The 21,331-nt window shown below is 44.5% G+C and overlaps 2 protein-coding genes and 1 pseudogene across 2 annotated transcripts in view; 1 reads left to right on the plus strand and 2 right to left on the minus strand.

Moving 5' to 3' along the window:
• LOC148103302 (polymeric immunoglobulin receptor-like) overlaps positions 1-21,331 on the minus strand; it is a 796,664-nt gene that overhangs the window by 770,882 nt on the left and 4,451 nt on the right. The window lies entirely within an intron of this gene.
• The window catches only part of LOC118456030 (cell adhesion molecule DSCAM-like), a 533,233-nt gene that overhangs the window by 478,848 nt on the left and 33,054 nt on the right, over positions 1-21,331 (plus strand). The window lies entirely within an intron of this gene.
• LOC148103330 (uncharacterized) lies at positions 1,049-5,188 on the minus strand (annotated as a pseudogene).

Below are 21,331 nucleotides of genomic sequence, written 5' to 3' on the forward strand. Positions count from 1 at the left end.
AAACATAAACTTGATATACATATCTATACATGCAGCTTCCTAAACGTAACATTCAGGATTATTCACTGCAGGTCCAGAAATCAGAGCTACCTCATCAGATCCAAGTGTGACATCAGCTGACACTCTTTACAGGAGATTCCATCTGAACTCTGTGGAGCCTGATCTCAAGGTTTTTAAGTCTGACCCTGAAACCAGAAGAGGATCTTTCTCTCTCTTCAGATTCATTGTGATCCAGTGATTTCAGTCCTGCATGACCAGGCTGATGTTTGCACAGAGCAGATAATGAAGTGAAGGTTTTTGCACATTGGTAACAGTGAAACAGTTTATTTACAGTGTGGGATCGTTTGTGTTCGGAGTATGAACTGAGATTCATGAAGCTCTTGTCACACTGGTCACAGATGAAGTTCACTTCCATGTGTGTACGTTCATGTTTGTTACGATGACCTGATTGTGAGAAGCTTTTGTCACAGTATCTGCACTTCTATGGTGTCTCTCCTGTGTGGATTCGCTTATGCTTTTTCATTAAGCTCATGTGCAGTGGTGAAGGATGACCCACACTGGTCACAGATGTGCTCTTTGACCCCACTGTGGAAGAGTTCATGTATTTGTAATGTACTTGGTGTGTGGAAGCCTCGCCCACATTCTTTGCAGTAGTTCATTTTGTCTCCAGTGTGGCTACGTTGATGTGTTTTTTGGTCCCGTTGAATATTGAAGGTTTTTCCACAAAGGTCACAGAGAAACTCTTTCCCACCACCACAGTGACAACAGGGTTGAGAAATGGATCCATGTGCTTTGCTCCGCTTCTAAACAAAGACATTGTAAGTCAGGGAATTCCTTCAACATTTTATCCTGAACGTCGCCTGAAATAAAGAGCATCTCTGCCAACGTCCAATTACATTTTACTGTTTAGATTACAACACTCAGCTTACTGAGTGAAAATGAGTCTTCATTTTTCCTAAGAGTTCATTCAGTATAACTCCATAAGTTTACTGATCATATTTGTTCCAAACAATCAGGTTAAAATTACAAGATAAAAATAAATACATCCTCACAGTAACTGCACTTGTAGAGTTAGTTTCTGGTGTGGATCTGTTGGTGTTTATTCAGCTGATGTGGAGATTTAAAAGTCTTTTCACACAGGTCACATTTAAAAGGTCTCTCCTCAGTGTGGCTAAACATGTGTTGTTGTAATTGTGCATCTGTTGTAAACAGTTTCCCACACTGATCACAGCAGTAAACATCATTTCCAGTGTGAATCCGTAGGTGACTATTTCGGTAGTGTTTGTCGCTGAAACTTTTTCCACAAAAGTCGCAGCTGTACGCCTTAATTCCAGAGTGGGTAACTAGATGCTTCTGTAAGTTGCTATTTTGAGCAAAAGGCTTACCACACAAGTCACAGCTGTAAGGTTTAACTCCACTGTGGATGAGTTGGTGAGTTTTTAGGCTTTGAGCCAGGGTAAAAGACTTTCCACACAAGTCACAGCTGTAAGCTTTAACTCCACTGTGGATGACTTGGTGTGTTTTTAAGTCTCCAGCCCGGGTAAAAGACTTTCCACACAAGTCACAACTGTACGCTTTAACTCCACTGTGGATGACTTGGTGTGTTTTTAAGTCTCCAGCCCGGGTAAAAGACTTTCCACACAAGTCACAGCTGTATGCTTTAACTCCACTGTGGATGAGTTGGTGAGTTTTTAAGTGTCCAGCCTGGGTAAAAGACTTTCCACACAAGTCACAACTGTACGCTTTAACTCCACTGTGGATGAGTTGGTGAGTTTTTAAGATTCCAGCCAGGGCAAAAGACTTTCCACACAACTCACAGCTGTAAGTTTTAACTCCACTGTGGATGACTTGGTGTGTTTTCAGATTTTGAGCCAGGGTAAAAGACTTTCCACACAAGTCACAGCTGTAAGGTTTAACTCCACTGTGGATGACTTGGTGTGTTTTTAAGTCTCCAGCCCGGGTAAAAGACTTTCCACACAAGTCACAACTGTATGCTTTAACTCCACTGTGGATGAGTTGGTGAGTTTTTAAGTGTCCAGCCTGGGTAAAAGACTTTCCACACAAGTCACAACTGTACGCTTTAACTCCACTGTGGATGAGTTGGTGAGTTTTTAAGATTCCAGCCAGAGTAAAAGACTTTCCACACAACTCACAGCTGTACGCTTTAACTCCACTGTGGATGACTTGGTGTGTTTTCAGATTTTGAGCCAGGGTAAAAGACTTTCCACACAACTCACAGCTGTAAGGTTTAACTCCACTGTGGATGACTTGGTGTGTTTTCAGATTTTGAGCCTGGGTAAAAGACTTTCCACAAAACTCACAGCTGTAAGGTTTAACTCCACTGTGGATGAGTTGGTGAGTTTTTAAGTTTCCAGCCCAGGTAAAAGACTTTCCACACAAGTCACAGCTGTACGCTTTAACTCCACTGTGGATGAGTTGGTGAGTTTTTAAGTTTCCAGCCCAGGTAAAAGACTTTCCACACAACTCACAGCTGTAAGGTTTAACTCCACTGTGGATGACTTGGTGAGTTTTTAAGTTTCCAGCCCAGGTAAAAGACTTTCCACACAACTCACAGCTGTAAGGTTTAACTCCACTGTGGATGACTTGGTGTGTTTTTAAGTCTCCAGCCCGGGTAAAAGACTTTCCACACAAGTCACAACTGTACGCTTTAACTCCACTGTGGATGATTTGGTGAGTTTTGAAGTCTCCAGCCCGGGTAAAAGACTTTCCACACAAGTCACAACTGTACTCATTAACTCCACTGTGGATGAGTTGGTGAGTTTTTAAGATTCGAGCCAGGGTAAAAGACTTTCCACACAACTCACAGCTGTAAGATTTAACTCCACTGTGGATGAGTTGGTGAGTTTTTAAGTTTCCAGCCCGGGTAAATTCCTTCCCACACTCATCACAGCTGTAGGTTTTCTCTCCCTTTCTTCTATGAGGTTTGTCGGCCTCCTGAGAGCGCTGACTTCTTGCTCCATGTTGGTCCTGCAGTGACAGAGATACAAACAGAGGCACTGAGTGAAATGCAATCGTGGAACAAACTGAAACTCCCTCCATTGGTGGAATCAAACATGTCAACAAACACATTGTAGGTGTCTTGATGCATTCTCAATTATCAGGAAAATAAATCTCCAAAAGTTGATTCTGTTCATCTGGACGTAGCGTTTTCTAGTCACTCATACAAGTGACTTCTTCAGTCTCAGCTGACTGCAGGTTTCCCCAATCTTATAAACAGTACATTTGCATAATGACTGAAACCAGCCCACTGAAGGAACAATGGGCTTTGAGGTCAGTTCCTTAATCATAATTATGCAAATTCTCATGACCATTGATCAACAACCACTGACCAAAACCCACTGATCAAAGACCACTGATCAATGGCCATGAGTACCATTCACAGAGAGTTGGGGAATGGCTGCAATCACAGCATCGGATCACATTAACTCGGTGGACCGACACATCAAATTCACCAGGGAGGATATGAAAAGTGGCAGGTTAGCCTTCTTAGACTGTGAGATTTCCATCAGTAATGGGGGACATCTAAAAGCTGACGTGTACCGTAAACCTACACATACGGATCAGTATCTAAGTTTTGACTCTCATCATCCACTGGAGCACAAACTGGGTGTCATCAGGACGCTACAACACAGAGCGAACACCATCCCCACAGACACAGCGGCCAGGGAGGCAGAAGAACAGCACATCAAAAAGGCCCTGAGTAAATGTGGTTATCCTAGCTGGACTTTTGTCAAAGCTGGCAAAGCACCTAAAAAAAGCTCCAGCCGATCCAGGAGAGAAGGACAACCGCTGCCCAAGCGAAAACCTGTAGTGATCCCATATGTGTCAGGAGTATCGGAACAGTTGAGAGGCATTTTTACAAAACACCGGGTCTCTGTGGCTTTTAAACCCCAAAACACGCTGCGCCAAAAATTGGTCCACCCCAAGGATCGGGTCCCCAAACAGAGTAACATAGTGTACGCTGTTAAGTGCCAGCAGGATTGCCAGGATTTATACATGGGGGAAACCAAACAACCTCTGGCGAAGCGGATGGCACAACACAGAAGAGCTACCTCGTCAGGCCAGGACTCTGCAGTCTATTTACACCTACAGGCCAGTGGACACTCTTTCAAGGATGAGGATGTTCACATCCTAGACAGGGAGGAACACTGGTTTGAGCGTGGAGTCAAGGAGGCCATTTACATGAAAAGGGAAAGACCATCTCTGAATCGAGGAGGGGACCTAAGGGTACATCTCCCGCCATCTTACAATGCTGTGATTGCAGCCATTCCCCAACTCTCTGTGAATGGTACTCATGGCCATTGATCAGTGGTCTTTGATCAGTGGTTGTTGATCAATGGTCATGAGAATTTGCATAATTATGATTAAGGAACTGACCTCACAGCCCATTGTTCCTTCAGTGGGCTGGTTTCAGTCATTATGCAAATGTACTGTTTATAAGTTTGGGGAAACCTGCTGTCAGCTGAGACTGAAGAAGTCACCTGGATGAGTGACGAAACGTTTCTCCCAGAAAACGCTACGTCCAGATGAACAGAATCAACTTTTGGAGACATTGTAGGTGTGTTACCACCACCTTCTGGTGATAGTATCATATTACAATGATGTGCTACAATGAGAGTTGTAATGAAAATGACATTATTGAAGAAATATTGATCAGCAGAGAAACTGTTTTACTTCAGAAAAAGTTCAACTGATGATATTGTTGTTTCAGTGTGTGTAGAGAAAATATGATCTTTGTATTTTCTTCTAACTTCAGTGGTTTTTGGTTGTGAATGCAGATTCTGTATATATGGAGGAACCCAGGATGGAAAAGATAAAGCTGCTGTTAACAAGTTTTTAAAAACCAACCAGCGAAGCGGATGGCACAACACAGAAGAGCTACCTCGTCAGGCCAGGACTCTGCAGTCTATTTACACCTACTGGCTAGTGGACACTCTTTCAAGGATGAGGATGTAACATCCTGGACAGGGAAGAACGCTGGTTTGAGCGTGGAGTCAAGGAGGCCATTTAGTAGAAGAAAATATAATTTTATTATATTTTATTATATTTTCTTCTACTGTATCATGCTGCTGAGTGACTGCTGCTCGTCAAACACATTTCATTGCAATGTTGCATATGACAAATAAAAAACTGAAACTGTTTTTCTCACCTTTTGTGTTGAAGTCATTGTTTCCTCTGTAGTGGCTGAGCTGAGTCCAAATGGCTGAAAATTTTCCTCTGCTGCACCTCCAGACTCTTCTCCTCCTGTTATTCAGCTGGGACACAAAAAGTATATATTTGTATTTTATCCCTGACAAAAAGAAGCAGAGCAAATAAACATGACTAAACTCCTCAGTGACAACAATACCTATGAAGCTTCAAGGTGAAACCCCAGAAGCAACTACAAAAAGAAAGTCATCAGCCACCTACAACATTTCCAAGCACCTCATTACCATCCTAGCTTCCCTAGGATGGTAATGAGGTTTTTAAAAAACATTTCGAAACTCAATTTGTTAATGTGGAATTCCAAAATTATTTTACAAATGGAGAATTTATTCTACAATTCATCATCTAAGCATCTAAGAATTCTGTATTTCGATGTGTGGTCCTCCATATGGTGGTACAAATAGAGGACATAGAGGAAGTGGCACACATCACGAGGGGGTACATGTTGAAGGCGTTAACAACACACAGTGTGGTTGGCTAGGTTAACTCACAAGCAGAATTTAGCTGTGCCTGACTACAATAGAGACTTTCTTCTTTAGATGTTTCTGAAACAAGAAGGTGTAGTAAACAGAGATTTGTTTAAGAAAAAGGGGAAAGTAATTAAAACGACATACATAAGCAAAGAATGTTTTATTCCCACTAACACATACACACACATGCAATGAAGCTCATGAATACCAGATGGTATTTTAAGCCTGTGTTTCTGATTTTATCATCTTGTTCGGTTCACTTAGTGAGATGAGAAGCGATATATGAACTAGTGGACTAATATTATATTAGGAAAGATGACTGAATGATAGCAGGGTGAACAGAATGCAGCAGAGGGTTTAAATGAGTGAGACTAACAGATTCTTAGTTTCTTGTTCCTGATGATCAGATAAACGATGAGTTTAAAATCCAGGTAAGGAACGAAGAAGGCCAAAGATTTTAAGTTTTTAGGAATAATTTTTGATTTAGGTCTTAAATTTGACAAGCATGTAAAGAAGATTGCTAAGACGGTCAAGGCTAATCTGAATTGTTTTGAGTTAATTCAGCACTATATACCTACTTCAGCAGCTCAGTTATTTATGCATTTGTCACGTTCCTGGGTCTTTTGAACCAGTGTTTTGAGTTCTAGTTCATTTTTGATGTTTATGGTTTATGTTTAAGTTCTTTAGGTCAGCGAAGTTCATTTGGTTATTAGATTCCTCTTGTATTTTCTTCCCCTGTATTTAAGTTTCCCTCACCCCCTGTGTTTCATGCTGCGTGTCTTATGTTATCAAGTTTGTAATGTCATGTTTCCTGTTTTATGGTATTTTATTTTATGTCAGTGTAGTCAGCTTTGCTTCCTTTTTCTCGTTATGTCAGACTAGTGTCAGCTGTTTCCCCATGTGTTTCCACTTCCTCCAATCACCCTTGTGTGTATTTAGTCTGTGTTTCTGGTCATTCTTTGTCAGGTCATCTGTTGTTCACGCCATGTTTTCCATGCCATGTTTCTAGATTTCATGTTCAAGTTCCACATTCCATTTTGTCTGCATTTTGGGCCCTCTACATCACTCCATACAGTCTGCCTCTGCCAGACTGTGACAGCATTCCATGATATTCTCATTTTTCATATTGTATGACAGTTTGGACCCAAGCAGCACCATCTACAATTCAGCCTGTGGTATCCTTATATAACCAATCTTTAAAAATAATGGATAAAAAAAAATCTGTTTGATAGCATTATTTAGGACTGCACAATTAAACGTTAGAAAATCATGATTTCAATTCATACTTGTATGTGATCTCATTTCCAAATGACAACAATGTAAAAAAAAAAAAGATGACAATTGCACCGCATTTTGATCCGGGACATAATCTACATGAAAACAAGCACTCACTCTTCATGCTCAACAAATGACAAGGGCAGAGCCTCATACCATGTTATACAGAAGCCAGCGGGAAGGGAAAAAACAACAGAGCACGTAGAGCTGGCCGATATGAGATTTTTTCATATCACAATATGTTTTTTCATTTCAGGCGATAACGATATTGTCACGGCTGGGGCGGCAGTCGTGTGGAGGGTGAGAAAGGAGGATCCAATAGCAGACAATGGCGGAGGTGCAAGTGGGTTTTATTTACAGTGCACAAAACCAAGGTGTGGGCAGAACTGAACATTAACCTAAACTGGAAAAGGTAATACAAAAGGAGGACATGGAGCGAGGAGCAGAGAGACGCGGAGAAACATGGAATAACATTAAATACACAGCAGATACACAGAGAAACACAGGGAATGAACACAGACGACACGACGAGGAGCACAGGCAGACACGCACTATAAATACACACACCAGGTAATTAGGAAATGGCAGACAGGCGGGGACACAGCTGGAACTAATGGACATAACGAGACACAAACCTACAAAGTAAAACAGGAAACACACAGACTGTTTTACACAACCAACTGGGGACACGAACAGAACGCAGAGGAGAGACACAGGTAGGGATGATAGAAACACACAACTCAAACCCTAAGAACAAATACAAAATCAGAATAAACTAGAAAAATGATAATAATCAACTTAAAGCGCTGGGTCACCGACCCAGGACCATGACAGTACCCCCCCCCCCACAAGGGCTGGCTCCCGACAGCCCCAAAACACACCAGACCCGGGCGGGCAGTGGGGGGCCCAGGAAGGAGGGCCCGGAACAGAGCAAAACAAGAGCCCCCCAGGAAGGCAAACCAAATGTCCAAAACGCGCACAGAGGAGCAGAGTCCGAAACAGAGTTCAGATGGTCGGCCTAGGGACCGATAGCACCGAAGGCCAGGGTGAGACATTTCAGGGGGCCAGCCATGAGGAAGGCAACGGCAGCGGCGAGGAAGCAGTTCTGGGGGCCGACCGTGCGGACGGCGACGAGAAAGCAGTTCTGGGGGCCGACCATGCGGACGGCGACGGCGGCGGGAATGCAAGTCCGGAGGCCGGCCACGTGGAAGGCAGTGGCGGCGTTCCAGAGGTCGTCCACAGTGGTGAAGATGCCCAACAAGCGGCCTGGCAAATGACCGACGATGTTGAGGCCGCAATTGGGGACCCGAAGGCTGCGTGGCCCCCGCAGCACCAGGCGAGGCGGAGGCTGGACCAGGCGAGGCGGAGGCTGGACCAGGCGACGGTGAAGTTGATGATGGTGAAGCTGGACCAGGCGACGGCGAAGTTGATGATGGTGAAGCTGGACCAGGCGACGGCGAAGTTGATGATGGTGAGGCTGGACCAGGCGACGGCGAAGTTGATGATGGTGAAGCTGGACCAGGCGACGGCGAAGTTGATGATGGTGAAGCTGGACCAGGCGACGGCGTGGGTGAAGCTGAAGCTGGATCAGGCGACGGCGTGGGTGAAGCTGAAGCTGGACCAGGCGACGGCGTGGGTGAAGACACGGAGGCTGCAGCTGGCGAGGATGAAGACACGGAGGCTGCAGCTGGCGGCTGCGTGGAAGCCGGAGACGGAGGCGCTGCAGCAGGCGGCGGCGTGGACGAAACTGTGGATGCGGCTGCTGCTGCTGGCGTGGATGCCGCTGCTGGTGGAGCAGCTGGTGGCTGCACGGGCTCCTCGGGCCCCCCAGCTGATGAGGAAGGTTGCTGGACCGGCTCCTCAGGCCCTCCAGCGAGAACAGTCTCAGGACCAGCGGGCACAGGGGCCCCTGGCAGGCACAGAACAGAACCAGCAGATGCGGGGGCCTCTGGCAGGCACAGAACAGAACCAGCAGGCGCACGGGCCTCTGGCAGGGACAGAACAGAACCAGCAGGTGCGGGGACCTCTGGCGGCGCAGAACAAAACCAGCAGGTGTGGGGACCTCTGGCGGGCGCAGAACAGAACCAGCAGGTGCGGGGACCTCTGGCGGGCGCAGAACAGACTGCAGCTACGTGGAGCACCGACCCTGCTCAGGCAGCGACAGCCGGGTGCAGTCCTCAGCTGGGTTTTTAGCCTCCAGGGGTCCAGAGTCAGCTGAGGGCTGTAATTTAACCTCTGGTGAGGCCCCGGAGCAAGTAACAGTCTCTAAACTAGCCAGCTGTTGAGGAACGATTGCCTTTTTAACGATTTTGTCTCTCTGCAAAAAATACGTACTAGAAAAAGAGTCCAAAACGGGAGGCACAGACGCAGCCTCCCGTACAGAGAGAGTCGGTGAAGACGGAGCTGGCATAGATGACTGGGCTAGTGGGGATACCGGAGGCCAAGCTGAATGCTGCTGTGCAGCTAAACGAGCTTGCGGCTGTGCAGCTAAACGAGCTTGCGGCTGTGCAGCTAAACGAGCTTGCGGCTGTGCAGCTAAACGAGCTAAAGACAGCTGAGCAGGAGAATGAACAGGCAACAAACAGTTCTCCTTGTCATCTGCTGCACAAAACAAAGCCCCTGAATAAACTATCCCACAGTCCAAAACAGAAAAAGGGTCCTTCTCACTCACCACAGCCTGCAGTTCTATAGTCCTAATATCTGGCTGTGGGGTGACGTGCTGACGGCGCGATCGTCGCCTCCTCCCTGCGGACGGCTCCAACGGGCCGGGCAAAACCTCCGGCGGGCCGGGCAAAACCTCCGGCTGGAGAAGCTGACGTGACTGTTCCGGGGCGGCCGTAGTCCGCTGCTGCTGGACAAAGTCTGTGGATTCCCGAGCTTGCACCACCTCCCGGGCTTTGTGCAGGTTGCAAATTAAGTCCGAAACTCCCTTGAACTGGCAGAGGTAGGGATTTTCTTCCAGGATCGCCTCGATGGCTTTTAACCCCACCACTTTCGCCCTTGCGTTGGTGGTGTGGGTTACCCAGTCCATCAGGCGTTGGATGTGTGCGAGGTCGCTCTCCCCAGACAAAGTTGCTGGATCCATCTTGTGGTCGCGTCGTACTGTCACGGCTGGGGCGGCAGTCGTGTGGAGGGTGAGAAAGGAGGATCCAATAGCAGACAATGGCGGAGGTGCAAGTGGGTTTTATTTACAGTGCACAAAACCAAGGTGTGGGCAGAACCTAACATAAACCTAAACTGGGAAAACTAATACAAAACGGAGGACATGGAGCGAGGAGCAGAGAGACACGAAGAAACATGGAATAATGTAGACTACACGGGAGGTTCACAGAGAAACACAGAATACCTAGAAACACAGACGACGCCACGAGAAGCACACGCAGACACCAACTATAAATACACACACCAGGTAATCAGGAAATGGCACACAGGAGGGGACACAGCTGGAACTAATGGGCATAACGAGACACAGACCTACAAAGTAAAACAGGAAACACACAGACTGTTTTACAACACAAAACTCGGGGACCTGTACAGAGCACAGAGGGAGACACAGGTAGGGAAAATAAACTACAACCATACCGCAACAACCAATACAAAATCAGAATAAACTAGAAAATAATAATCACAAACTCAAAGCGCTGGGTCACCGACGCAGGACCATGACTTATACCGAAGGAAACCATGACCTAGGACAAGCTGATGGCATAAGATGTAAGTACAAATCCTCCAGTTTCATATGCAAAAAAAAATATTGCGCTAGCTTACGTGGTTGTAGTGCTACCAGGATTTAAAAGTAGTTGCGCAAAACGGAGCGTGCCCGCTCTGACCGGTTTTAAAGGGTTAAGGCTCTGATATCTATTCTGTATGACTTAAAGCAGTTATGACATGGTATAATTTTCTCACCCAATAAGCTAATATTTAATATATCATTCTACTCTTCATTTTATCAGAAACAGATCTGACATTATCTTGTTACACATATATATACGCATTGAGCCAAATTTAGTAATGCCAACAAAATGAAATAACATTATGGTCCAGCCAACATAATATTTGTATCTTATATATAATACATCTATATATACACTGTCAAAGATACTTGTCTTTGAGTGAAGATTTAAGGTGATAGGAAATATAAATAAATGCAACTTGAATCTTTACTGAAGCTCAGTATTTGACAAAGTTCAAGTTTACTGCTGTAATAACTAATAATGATTAATATAAAAATAACTTTGATATTTCCCATATTATATTTACATTACCAAAGTGAGATGACTTTACTCTCATGAAAAACATTAGCTAATGGTTATTTACTAGCTAATCTTAAAATGACTGTTCAGTACAGAAATTAAGCCAGACAATCTGTCACGGCGAGTGAAATGCGCCGTGTGGAAGTAATAAAGGAGGATCCAAATGTAGGCACTTGTAAAGGTGAGAAGGTGGTTTATTGAACACAAACCAAAAATGGACAAATGGCAAACGGAGGAAGGACTAAACTATACTGGGAACAAACTAACTACTGGACACGAACCTGAACAAGAATGAAAGCGAGTAGAGGCAGATGACGGTTGACAGCAGGGAGAACACACGGGTGAGACATGGTGGATACACAGACGACCCGCAACTACAATGACAGAAGACACAAAACACAACACAAGGAGCAAGAGTCCAGTACAGTCATTAAACACAAGAAGAAAAAAAGCAGTTCAAGAACTCAAGAGAACAGATCAAAAACAGAACCAAACTAAAGCTCAATAGGAATCCACAACAAGTTCAGGGGATCGACCTTGAGGTCGACAGCACAAGAGCCAAAACAGTTCAGGGGGCCGGCAGTGCGGACAGCAACGGCAGCAGTGCAGACAAAACAAATCAGGAGGCCGGCCACGTGGAAGGCAGTGGCGGCAACAGAACAGGTCCGGAGGTTGGCCGCGATGCCAGCGGCTGCGACAAACTCTTTCCGGAGGCCGTCCTCGACGGCCATGATGCCAACTTAGAGGCCTGGAAAGCGGCCAACGAAGGCAAGGTGGAACAGGCTGAGCTGTCTCTGACGGCAGTGCTGTAACCGCAGGACCAGACGAGGCAGGACCAGACAAAGCTGAAGCGGATGCGGAGGCTGGAACAGGCGGTGGCGAAGCTGAAGCTGAAACTGGACCAGGCGACGGAGTGGATGAAGACACAGAGGCTGGACCATGATTGGAAGAAGACAAAGAGGCGGAACCTGACGGCAGCGGTACGGCTGCGAAACCTGACGGCAGCGAGACAGGTGCGGAACCAAACAGTGGTGATGCTGCAGGCGGTGATGCTGCAGGCGGTGATGCTGCAGGCGGTGATGCTGCAGGCGACAATGCTGCAGGCGACAATGCTGCAGGCGACGATGTGGATGCAGCAGGCGGTGATGCTGCAGGTGGCGGTGTAGAAGTCGCAGGGGATGATTCAGCAGGTGACGGCTGAACAGACTTCCCCGGACCGTCAGCTGACATGAGGATGTGCTGGCTGGGTCCTCCAGGACCCCCAGCAGACGAGGCGTGGTGCTGGACGGGCTTCTCGGACCCACCAGCTGACTTGGCTTGAGGCTGGACGGGCTCCTCGGACCCACCAGCTGACTTGGCTTGAGGCTGGACGGGCTCCTCGGGCCCTCCAGCTGACAAAACTTGAGGCCAGACGGGCTCCTCGGACCCACCAGCTGACTTGGCTTGAGGCTGGACGGGCGACTCGGGCCCTCCAGCTGACGACACTTGAGGCTGGCTAGGTTCTCCCGAACCCCCAGCTGACGAGACCTGAGGCTGGCTGGGCTCTCCCGAATCCCCAGCAGACGAAACTTGAGGCCAGACGGGCTCCTCGGACCCACCAGCTGACTTGGCTTGAGGCTGGATGGGCGACTCGGGCCCTCTAGCTGACGACACTTGAGGCTGGACGGGCGACTCGGGCCCTCCAGCTGACGACACTTGAGGCTGGCTAGGTTCTCCTGAACCCCCAGCTGACGAGACCTGAGGCTGGCTGGGCTCTCCCGAACCCCCAGCAGACGAAACTTGAGGCTGGACAGGCTACTCACGCCCTCCTGCCGACGAGGCAGGACACTGGCTGGGTTCACCTGAACCCCCAGCTAACGTGCCTTGAGACTGGACGGGCTCTTCGGGCCCTCCAGCAGACTTGGCTTGAGGCTGGACGGGTGACTTGGGCCCTCCAGCTGATGACACTTTAGACTGGACGGGCTCTTCGGGCCCTCCAGCAGACTTGGCTTGAGGCTGGACGGGCGACTCGGGCCCTCCAGCTGATGACACTTTAGACTGGACGGGCTCCTCGGGCCCTCCAGTGGAGACAGACACTGAAGCAGCAGGTACGGAGACCTCTGGCAGTGTGGACGCTGGCTGGGGCTGAGCAGCACAGTGGCTTAACTCAGGCAGCAACAGTGGGATGCAGTCCTTGGAGGGATGGAGGCGGACGGGTGAATTCACTTGAACTCTCAGGGGGTGCTGAGAGCCGAGACTGTTCTGGTGAGTTCTCCGGGTGAGCTGCTGGGGGGGTGGTGTAGGTGAAGCTCGTGGAGAACGAAATTCTGTACGAGCGGATGCAGAGAGTCCAATAGCTAGGGATAACCCGGAAATAAGGTGTTGTAGGTTGGCTTCCACAGTGTAAAGAGATGCTTCTCCCTCATGCTCTAACCACTGGTTGGTTGATTAATTTAGAAGCAGAGTCAATAACGGCCTCCTGAAGCTCCCTGGGTGGGCTGAATGCCGCTGGATCCATATCTGGCTGGTTTTGTCACAGTGCCTAACTTGACACCCCCTCCCCCTTTCCCTTTCCCCCCCATTTTTTCCTCCCCTCTTTCCTTTAATTCTTGCAGATGGGTGGGTGGGGTTTCAGTTTTTATTTTAGCAGTATGCTGTACTGCTTGCATGTTTAATTTGTTGTTTGTGATTGTACAAAAACCTTTTTCAATAAAAAGACTTTGATTTAAAAAAAAAACTGTGAGAAGACATTAAAAAAAATGTATAGCTCAAAAACAAAGATATACATTGCCAATACAGAAAAAATGTCACTTTATTAAGACTTTTAAATAATGTAAAGAAATTGAAAGGAAAGCAGAGAGACTCAAAAAAGGCACCGGTAATGATTAGTGATGTTCAGATCATTGTCAGAGTCAGACTGCAATTAGATGTAATTGTAGGGCTCTGTTGTGGTTGTTCTGTGTAATATAAAACTGCTTAATGTTACTCTAATCAGATGTGGTGACGTAATTATATTAATTACATATGTGCACTTTTAAGGCAGTATTGATTTTTTTTCAGTTGCTTAGTTTTGCATAGAAAGAGTGACACTGAGTAACTAATAGTTAATCACATGTTAGAATTGTATATACAGTTGCTTGTAGATGCCTATAGCACCTGCTGCTTAATTCATTTGTGTATAATACGTAATAAACATTAAGACTACATAGTGTTAAAAAAAGAAGAAGAAGAAGAAGAAGAAGAAGAAGAACGCCGCCTTCACGGATTCTTTTTGATGGCAGCGATCAGGCGGAGACTTTTACTTCAAAAATCAGTCTTTATTTTCGCTGGAAGACAATAAAATACAGATGCATCTGGAAATCATCCTATGAAGTCCTATTGTAAAGGCTGATTTCCCTCCCCCAGGCTTGTACCTGTGGCTTCCTGTCCTGCGGTTGGCTGTTCTCCTGCCCCGCAGCCCATCCTTTTGTTCATATTCCAAGACTATTTTTCTATGTGTATTCTTACCCCCTAGAAACCGCCATTTAATAATGTTGCAAGCAATCACAAACTCTACAGTCTGTCTAACTCCAGTGTATACCAAGCAATCTATTATTCTCAACGGAGATAAACTCAACACAAACTGAACCCGCATTAAATTTAGCTCGGTACTTACCTTTAGATGAGCCCACAAACCGAGAGAAACTCCGTGATGAAGCTGGAACTCTTTCCAAATACAGAGACGGAGCAGAGACCCACGTGGTTCACGCTGATCTCAGCTACAATCCAGGAGACAAGGGTGTGCAGATCGATGCAGATATCGATCCAAACGTTGGTAGTGGTATATGTTCCTGTAAGTTAACTACTTTACTCCCGTTTCATGAAAAAGCAGCTCTCTCTGCTCTCCTCTCCTCTCCTGCACAGTAGTGATGGGATTTCCGGCTCTTTTTAGAGATCCGGCTCTTTCGGCTCGGCTCACTAAAAAGAGTTCGGCTCCGAACCGGCTCTTCAGGTTGTTTGTTGCTTTAATTAATTTATTATTAACAATAATATAAAATTATGCACAAAAGGAATTACTAACGTAAAAAAAGTGGTTTTATTTATATATAAATATATGCAGTGGTCCCTAGAGACAAAACACGTACAAACTCCAAAACACATTTCTCGCATTAACTGAACTTCCAAAACAGAGCTACTTAGATCACTTAAATTACACAATTGAAAGCATGTGTGTATTGTTTGTGTATTTATACACAGGCACTCATATATATTCAAATAATTTAAAAACAATGTTCATTTACCTGTTATTACCACACACCAAATCCGGTCGTTGGTACTTGCTGGCTTGTGTAGCCACTAGGTAACAAAAGCGCAACAATGCCCCTAGCATCCTGGAGCACTTCTGTTGTCTTTTGTACGTGTTTTGAGTTTTTACGTGCTTCTGAGTTTTTACGTGCTTCGGAGTTTGTACATGTTTGTACGTGTTTTGGAGTTTGTACATGTTTGTACGTGTTTTGGAGTTTGTACGTGCTTCAGGGTTCGTACGTGCTTCAGAGTTCGTACGTGATTTGAAGTTTGTATGTGCTTTGTCTCTAGGGGCCACCGTAAATATAGTTTTATTTATTCACTCCACATAAAATGTAATAAATAAATCATATAATACAACAATCAACTATTCACATTTCAACTTTTAACTATTTAAATTTTCAGCTTTTTCCTTTTACAAATTTAAAGTGAAACAACACAAAACACTGCAAACCACAACACAATTAAATATAAATTAAAATATGAAAACAAAAAGAAGATGCATATTCTCTGTCATATGGGCCCGCATGAATAAACTTTCTGAATCCTTTATCATCTGCAACTGAAAATAGTTGTGGATGATTACTATACCTTTCTAATGTGATGTTGTTGTCCCTGGCTCTCTTTCTCTCCCTCTGGCTCTGTTCCTGTGCTACTGAGTGTAACTACCGCCCCTCCCTCCTCTGCCCAGCGTAAAGCACAAGGCTTGCGTGCTGAGTGAAGCAGAAAAAAAGTGAGAGAGAGAGGCTGAGAGAAAGAAAAAAAAAACCCCCATGTGACGGCTCGCGATAAGGAGCCGGCTCGCATCGTTCACGTCAATGAACCGGCTCTAAGAGCCATTTCGTTCGCGAATGACCCATCACTACTGCACAGACACTTTGCTCCGCCTCCTTTTTGCTGTGATTTGTTGCTGCGTGGTCACGTGACTCAGCTGCACAACATAACCACGTGGGGTGTTATCTCAAAATTAGCGCCTATCCCCTTTCCCTAAACTCTTTCCTTGGCCTCGAGGAAAACGTCATCATGAGAGGGAGAATTGCTAAGGACTCAGGGAAAGAGAGGAGCGATGCTGAGAATTGGAACAGCCTTTTTTGTAGTGCACACAGCTAACTCTCTCTGCTGAATATGTAAAAAATGTATTACTGTGTTACATGCCTGAATGTTGCTCATGGTCTGATGGGAAATAATGTTTTCTATTCTTTAGCACATCGAACAGTCAGCCGTTCACAGAGTCCAGGTTTAAAGGATGAAATCGTTTGTACTGATGCATCTCTCCTCTGGATAAATCTGTTCAATGACAAAAAGACTGAGGTGATGGTTTTTGGACGCCCTAAATGTGTATTTAGATGCCAGCTGATGACTGTCCCTTAATGTAATCAGAACTGAGCATAAACATAGAGGAGATTGTTCTTGTGCTGTAGCTGCACCACAATCTGCCTTTAGAGATAAGACAGGCCTCTTCTGTTTGTTTGTTTATTATTATTTGATTCTATGCTGTTTTATCTTGTTTTAAATATAGGGCTGTTTTAATTTTGATGTTTTTTGTTTTTTACCATTTTGTTTTATTCTATTGGTCCTGTGCTGGGTATTTTAAAGTGCTTTATGAATAAAGATGGTTTTGATTGGATAAAATTAAATACATCTTGTTTTCTCAGAATTTATTGTTGTGATCCAGTGTTTCTCTTTTTCTCCTCCCTGTTAAGGATCTCTGTGACTACAATAAAATTCCCTCCATCAATCACTGAACTGCACTGAAGTAAAACTTAATCCTAAGGCCTGCAATACACCAAAGGACATCACTAATAAACACTAATTATACAGAACCTTAAGCTCACTTTGATTAGTCAATATAGATTATAATCTGGAGCTCATATTTTGTTCTCTGTTCTTCTTGCACCAACATTTTTTTCTGCAGGTAAGAACACACGTTAAGAACTATCTTCAGTGTAAAGAAGAACAAGAAGTATTGGAAGTGATTGTACAGCCCCCACAGAGCACATCAAGTTTGTCTGGGATCACATGAAGAGAGAGAAGGATGTGAGGAAGCCTACGTCCACAGAAGATCTGTGCTTAGTTCTTCAAAATGTTTAGAACAATCTACCAGCCGAGTTCCTTCAAAAACTGTGTGCAAGTGCACCTAGAAGACTTGATGCTGTTTTGAAGGCAAAGTGTGTTCACACCAAGTATTGATTTGATTTAGAGTTCTCTTTTGTTCATTCACTGCATTTTGTTGATTGAGCTAGCAGGGCTCAAACTAGAACACCGATCAGTCATATTTGTAGGTTATTGCCAGTAACCTTCAACTATTAAAATACATTTTGCTAAAGTGACTTTAATGTCTCCTGTATTAGAACAAAATAAGAGAAAACAGATAACCACTGTTGTGATACCCTTTATCTCTCACCTGGGTTTGTTGGTTTTGTCAAGTCAATTAATACAAAGAAGGACTGGCTTTGTTGAGCTTCCTCAGTTAAAACACTAACACAGGTACACACTTAGCCTGTATTTTGTAGGAACATTACATTCTGGCAACTTAAGCTCACCATCTGTAAACTTAACATGTGAAGTTCAAGATTACAGAAAACAAACTGAAGCAGAATTAAAAGAAACTCTGTATTTGTTTCTTTATCAGTACCCGTGAGAAGACTGTTCATACTGTGTTGTTCTCTCTGCAAAGGTTTCTATCAGTAAATCTCAGAGAGACACACATTTACACATTTATCATCAGGTCCTGAGCTATTAATAAAGATACTGTTACTGTGCTACGTGCATATCTTTGAAAATAATGAATTAGGTGGCAAAACTGGAGAATTATAATAAGTTAATTAACTAAAAAGATAGAAAACAAGTAGAAAACCAAATTGAAAGGAAATATGTGTTGGTGTGGCCATATTCATCAGCATCAACGTCAGACAAGTTCAGGTTCTGTCACAACCGGGCAGCCAACACAAGGAAGAGGACTGAGATGCAGACACCACACAGAGGCTCGGAGGAACAGTGTAAAACAAGATTTTATTTTGGCAAAATCACTAAATATGAACTAAAGGTGAGAGGCAAATGAATCTATCCTCTGGAATTGCTCCAACCCATACACTAACACACGATGCTACAAACACGATGCTACATCTGGGATGCGGGTCCTCCCTGCTGCTGCGAAGCCAGGGTGGTCTGCTTGCTCCACCCCAGGGAAAAGGGTAACATACACACATCACAATAAAATATCATTCGATATAATCACACACACACACGCGCACACGCACACTTTGAACTACACTGAAGTGTTTTAAAAACCTATGTAGTTTTAAAATTATATATTGTGAAGATTTAATAATTAGGATTAACCTCCTAGGACCTTCTACCTTCTATACATATGTGGACATCACATTTTGGGACGTCTAGACCAAAATACTTAATTTTTCTCTACAAGGGTCTGATATCCACTTACGAGGACATTATATACACTGTTCTATCAAAATTTGAAACATATGTGGATCTCATTTTTCTCAAAAAACAAAAATTAGGTAAAAAAAAAAAATCTGGTAATTCTTTTTTTTTGTTTGTTTCTTTAGGTCCCAATCAACCCAAATAGCAAAGAAAAATTAAAAATGCATGCCATGAAAGAGTTCGGGTCTTAGGAGGTTAATATGTGACTGGGTGTCCCTTTGGGCAGGGCCCTCAGCCAGAGCCCTGCCCGTACCCTGGCCTGTTCCTGACCCCTGCAGCCGTGTTTGGGCGCGTGGGAAAGTTACCCAGCAGCAGGGGGCGGGAATACTGGTCCCTGTATATTAGGGGACCAGAGGACACCCCAGCACTTTTTCCCCTCTGCTGTTACTCTCTGTCCGGCTCTGTGTTGCTCTGCTGTCTGTGCTTAAGGCTGTACACCCTGGGGTTTTGCTTTGCTTGCTTTCTGCTATGTAATTCTCTTGCTAAATGTCTGTATGTATTTTTCCTGCTGTTCATATGATTCAGTGTATTAAACTCTGTTCCAAGAATTCTACTCTTTTACAGAGCATCTTTTTGAGTGTCTTGATTTTAATTGGATCTACAAGGGTTGGATCTCCACATCGTTGGTGGGAGAAGGTTATCAGGATGGCTTCAAAATTTGCGACCACAGGCTCACAAATGACGGCTCACTTGACCGCGGTGTTCACGTTAGCATGACCTTTGCTACGGTGGACTAATAATCAAAAATAAATCTGATGTAACATGAATGTAAATACAAAGTAGGATTAAATCATTAAATGTCTTCATTCTTCAAAGATCTCCACAGAACAACAAAAATATACAAACTTAACAACAAACCACCTCAAAATAAGTATTTTAGTACCGAGGAGGCAGCATTCAACTTTTATGGAAGCAAAAAGTGCAGAAATAGGAACACAGACTGATCCAGTGGTTTTCTGGATTTTTCTGTGTGGACGCTTCATCTGATTATTGTTGTGACTTTTTTCTAAGTGATTCATTTTCCCACGCTACACCTCTACACTCAGTCTTAGGGTTCCTCCACCTGCCACACCCACTTTAACCTCTGACTACTTTTCAGAGTCCTTTTCACTTTGACTTCACTTCTGTACTTCTACTTAACTACAGATGAACTACAGAAGTGTCTGATTATCAGTAATAATCTATAATTTACTGAATAATATGGAGAATATAAAGCAGAAGCTGTGGGATGACTTACTGTAGTCAGGAGTTCAGGAGAATCCTCAGAGTTTCTGCTCCTCATCATGATGGAAACATGAAAACATGTTGATGCTCTTTGACCTTGAATCAGTCCAAAGCAGCCGTGAGTGTGAACCAACAGACATCATTATAATAACTCTGACATGAATCCTGATAGAAATCCTGCTCACTGACCTCTCTAACTGTAACTCTGTCACTGACACATCTGCCAACATCTGTTCCTGTAACAGCTCAGAGGACGAGTTCAGCACTTTCTCTCAGATTATCATCAGAAAAGTCAACATGACCCTGAATGTGGCGCAGCAATAAACAGATTCCCAACCACAAAGGTGTGTGTGAAACATTTTCAGCCTTTTAATATTCTGAATAATTTAGCACCCAGCTATCTTTCTGAACTACTCCATTCATACAATCCCAACAGAGCACTTAGATCGTCCAATCACAGGCTCCTAGCACAACCTAGGACTCGAATGAAGTCGAGAGGAGACCGGGCCTTTGCATCCGTGGCACCCAGACTCTGGAATAACCTCCCTGTTCATATTCGTACTGCCGAGTCCATCCAGTCTTTTAAATCACGTCTTAAAACTTATTTTTTTACTTTGGCTTTTGATTCTGTCTAGTTGGCTGGTCCAGCTTGTTGTGTTGTTACCTGTTGTTTGTTGTCCTCTTTTATTGTTTGTTTTAACTGTCTCATGCTTTTACTGACTGTGAAGCACTATGGTCAACACTGTTGTTTTAATAACAGATTTTATTTTATGTTCAGCAGTGTAAGAATCTGAATTGTTGTCTGAAGGCCAAAAGATGCCAAACAGATTTAGATTCCCAAGTCGACCATTACAGTATAACACTTTTTCCGTCAATTGTTCGTCTGTCCTGCTCACATCTCCAATGGTTGTACACGTTGTCATTAACATGGCTTCACTCCACATCAGCCACGCCGCTTTGCTAGCTAAAACACCGGTGTCGGCACATAAGGACGCTGTCATAGCCTGTCAACCACGTTGATTAGCTGCGTATATACGAATGTGAATCGCATTATTGTCTGGACTATGGGATAAGGTGGCATCGTTCTAATCCCATACAGGAGCAGCAAGTCACTTACTGACTAACACTGCAAAACAGAATTGTTAAAGTATTAATTTTAATTTCAATTCAGGTTAG

Source organism: Neolamprologus brichardi, chromosome 3 (genome assembly GCF_056152115.1).
Source record: "Neolamprologus brichardi isolate AB-2024 chromosome 3, ASM5615211v1, whole genome shotgun sequence".
NCBI lineage: Eukaryota > Metazoa > Chordata > Actinopteri > Cichliformes > Cichlidae > Neolamprologus > Neolamprologus brichardi.